Here is a 2500-nt window from a genome sequence, read left to right as displayed (position 1 = left end):
ATCTGCTGCCAAAATTGGGCTATTTGAATGGTTAGAACATTAGGGTAGTAAACTACATAAAGCTTACAGCACCTGGTATTCCCAGGCGGTCTCCCATCCAAGTACTAACCAGGCCCGACCCTGCTTAGCTTCCGAGATCAGACGAGTTCGGGCGTTCTCAAGGTGGTATGGTCGTAAGCGAAATCTCCTGCCAAAATTGGGCTATTTGAATGGTTAGAACATTAGGGTAGTAAACTACATAAAGCTTACAGCACCTGGTATTCCCAGGCGGTCTCCCATCCAAGTACTAACCAGGCCCGACCCTGCTTAGCTTCCGAGATCAGACGAGTTCGGGCGTTCTCAAGGTGGTATGGCCGTAAGCGAAATCTGCTGCCAAAATTGGGCTATTTGAATGGTTAGAACATTAGGGTAGTAAACTACATAAAGCTTACAGCACCTGGTATTCCCAGGCGGTCTCCCATCCAAGTACTAACCAGGCCCGACCCTGCTTAGCTTCCGAGATCAGACGAGTTCGGGCGTTCTCAAGGTGGTATGGCCGTAAGCGAAATCTGCAGCCAAAATTGGGCTATTTGAAGAAGAAAAAAAAGAGACTCTTTCAGGCTTTCTGAAGAAACTGAGAGACTATTTCAGGAATTTTGAGGGGAAAAAAGACAATTTAGGATTTTTGAAACATTTCATTGACTCTTTTTTTTTTTTTTTTTTTAAACAATAAAGCTTACAGCACCTGGTATTCCCAGGCGGTCTCCCATCCAAGTACTAACCAGGCCCGACCCTGCTTAGCTTCCGAGATCAGACGAGTTCGGGCGTTCTCAAGGTGGTATGGTCGTAAGCGAAATCTCCTGCCAAAATTGGGCTATTTGAATGGTTAGAACATTAGGGTAGTAAACTACATAAAGCTTACAGCACCTGGTATTCCCAGGCGGTCTCCCATCCAAGTACTAACCAGGCCCGACCCTACTTAGCTTCCGAGATCAGACGAGTTCGGGCGTTCTCAAGGTGGTATGGCCGTAAGCGAAATCTGCTGCCAAAATTGGGCTATTTGAATAGTTAAAACATTAGGGTAGTAAACTATATAAAGCTTACAGCACCTGGTATTCCCAGGCGGTCTCCCATCCAAGTACTAACCAGGCCCGACCCTGCTTAGCTTCCGAGATCAGACGAGTTCGGGCGTTCTCAAGGTGGTATGGCCGTAAGCGAAATCTGCTGCCAAAATTGGGCTATTTGAATGGTTAGAACATTAGGGTAGTAAACTATATAAAGCTTACAGCACCTGGTATTCCCAGGCGGTCTCCCATCCAAGTACTAACCAGGCCCGACCCTGCTTAGCTTCCGAGATCAGACGAGTTCGGGCGTTCTCAAGGTGGTATGGCCGTAAGCGAAATCTGCTGCCAAAATTGGGCTATTTGAATAGTTAAAACATTAGGGTAGTAAACTATATAAAGCTTACAGCACCTGGTATTCCCAGGCGGTCTCCCATCCAAGTACTAACCAGGCCCGACCCTGCTTAGCTTCCGAGATCAGACGAGTTAGGGCGTTCTCAAGGTGGTATGGCCGTAAGCGAAATCTGCTGCCAAAATTGGGCTATTTGAATGGTTAGAACATTAGGGTAGTAAACTATATAAAGCTTACAGCACCTGGTATTCCCAGGCGGTCTCCCATCCAAGTACTAACCAGGCCCGACCCTGCTTAGCTTCCGAGATCAGACGAGTTCGGGCGTTCTCAAGGTGGTATGGCCGTAAGCGAAATCTGCTGCCAAAATTGGGCTATTTGAATGGTTAGAACATTAGGGTAGTAAACTATATAAAGCTTACAGCACCTGGTATTCCCAGGCGGTCTCCCATCCAAGTACTAACCAGGCCCGACCCTGCTTAGCTTCCGAGACCAGACGAGTTCGGGCGTTCTCAAGGTGGTATGGCCGTAAGCGAAATATTCTGCCAAAATTGGGCTATTTGAATGGTTAGAACATTAGGGTAGTAAACTATATAAAGCTTACAGCACCTGGTATTCCCAGGCGGTCTCCCATCCAAGTACTAACCAGGCCCGACCCTGCTTAGCTTCCGAGATCAGACGAGTTCGGGCGTTCTCAAGGTGGTATGGCCGTAAGCGAAATCTGCTGCCAAAATTGGGCTATTTGAATGGTTAGAACATTAGGGTAGTAAACTATATAAAGCTTACAGCACCTGGTATTCCCAGGCGGTCTCCCATCCAAGTACTAACCAGGCCCGACCCTGCTTAGCTTCCGAGATCAGACGAGTTCGGGCGTTCTCAAGGTGGTATGGCCGTAAGCGAAATCTGCTGCCAAAATTGGGCTATTTGAATGGTTAGAACATTAGGGTAGTAAACTACATAAAGCTTACAGCACCTGGTATTCCCAGGCGGTCTCCCATCCAAGTACTAACCAGGCCCGACCCTGCTTAGCTTCCGAGATCAGACGAGTTCGGGCGTTCTCAAGGTGGTATGGTCGTAAGCAAAATCTCCTGCCAAAATTGGGCTATTTGAA

At 47.6% G+C, this 2500-nt stretch overlaps 13 non-coding genes across 13 annotated transcripts; all 13 read right to left on the bottom strand.

Annotated features, from left to right (window-relative positions):
• Positions 1–60: 60 nt before the first annotated feature.
• LOC148989080 (5S ribosomal RNA) lies at positions 61–179 on the bottom strand. Its single transcript, XR_016163017.1, has one exon. It is a non-coding gene; the product is annotated as a 5S ribosomal RNA (ribosomal RNA).
• Positions 180–242: 63 nt separating this feature from the next.
• LOC148989079 (5S ribosomal RNA) lies at positions 243–361 on the bottom strand. The gene has a single exon (XR_016156044.1). It is a non-coding gene; the product is annotated as a 5S ribosomal RNA (ribosomal RNA).
• A 63-nt stretch (positions 362–424) lies between these two features.
• On the bottom strand, positions 425–543 carry LOC148989078 (5S ribosomal RNA). Its single transcript, XR_016156043.1, has one exon. It is a non-coding gene; the product is annotated as a 5S ribosomal RNA (ribosomal RNA).
• Positions 544–712: 169 nt separating this feature from the next.
• LOC148989077 (5S ribosomal RNA) lies at positions 713–831 on the bottom strand. Its single transcript, XR_016163016.1, has one exon. It is a non-coding gene; the product is annotated as a 5S ribosomal RNA (ribosomal RNA).
• A 63-nt stretch (positions 832–894) lies between these two features.
• On the bottom strand, positions 895–1013 carry LOC148989076 (5S ribosomal RNA). The gene has a single exon (XR_016162028.1). It is a non-coding gene; the product is annotated as a 5S ribosomal RNA (ribosomal RNA).
• Positions 1014–1076: 63 nt separating this feature from the next.
• On the bottom strand, positions 1077–1195 carry LOC148989075 (5S ribosomal RNA). The gene has a single exon (XR_016156042.1). It is a non-coding gene; the product is annotated as a 5S ribosomal RNA (ribosomal RNA).
• A 63-nt stretch (positions 1196–1258) lies between these two features.
• On the bottom strand, positions 1259–1377 carry LOC148989074 (5S ribosomal RNA). The gene has a single exon (XR_016156041.1). It is a non-coding gene; the product is annotated as a 5S ribosomal RNA (ribosomal RNA).
• Positions 1378–1440: 63 nt separating this feature from the next.
• On the bottom strand, positions 1441–1559 carry LOC148989073 (5S ribosomal RNA). Its single transcript, XR_016163618.1, has one exon. It is a non-coding gene; the product is annotated as a 5S ribosomal RNA (ribosomal RNA).
• Positions 1560–1622: 63 nt separating this feature from the next.
• On the bottom strand, positions 1623–1741 carry LOC148989072 (5S ribosomal RNA). The gene has a single exon (XR_016156040.1). It is a non-coding gene; the product is annotated as a 5S ribosomal RNA (ribosomal RNA).
• A 63-nt stretch (positions 1742–1804) lies between these two features.
• LOC148989071 (5S ribosomal RNA) lies at positions 1805–1923 on the bottom strand. The gene has a single exon (XR_016161189.1). It is a non-coding gene; the product is annotated as a 5S ribosomal RNA (ribosomal RNA).
• A 63-nt stretch (positions 1924–1986) lies between these two features.
• Positions 1987–2105, bottom strand: LOC148989070 (5S ribosomal RNA). Its single transcript, XR_016156038.1, has one exon. It is a non-coding gene; the product is annotated as a 5S ribosomal RNA (ribosomal RNA).
• A 63-nt stretch (positions 2106–2168) lies between these two features.
• LOC148989069 (5S ribosomal RNA) lies at positions 2169–2287 on the bottom strand. Its single transcript, XR_016156037.1, has one exon. It is a non-coding gene; the product is annotated as a 5S ribosomal RNA (ribosomal RNA).
• Positions 2288–2350: 63 nt separating this feature from the next.
• LOC148989068 (5S ribosomal RNA) lies at positions 2351–2469 on the bottom strand. The gene has a single exon (XR_016163015.1). It is a non-coding gene; the product is annotated as a 5S ribosomal RNA (ribosomal RNA).
• Positions 2470–2500: the final 31 nt, after the last annotated feature.

Source organism: Pimephales promelas, chromosome 3, assembly GCF_988280905.1.
Source record: "Pimephales promelas chromosome 3, fPimPro1.hap1.1, whole genome shotgun sequence".
NCBI lineage: Eukaryota > Metazoa > Chordata > Actinopteri > Cypriniformes > Leuciscidae > Pimephales > Pimephales promelas.
Note: the sequence above shows the minus strand (reverse complement) of the source record. Positions and strands in the feature narration are given on the sequence as shown.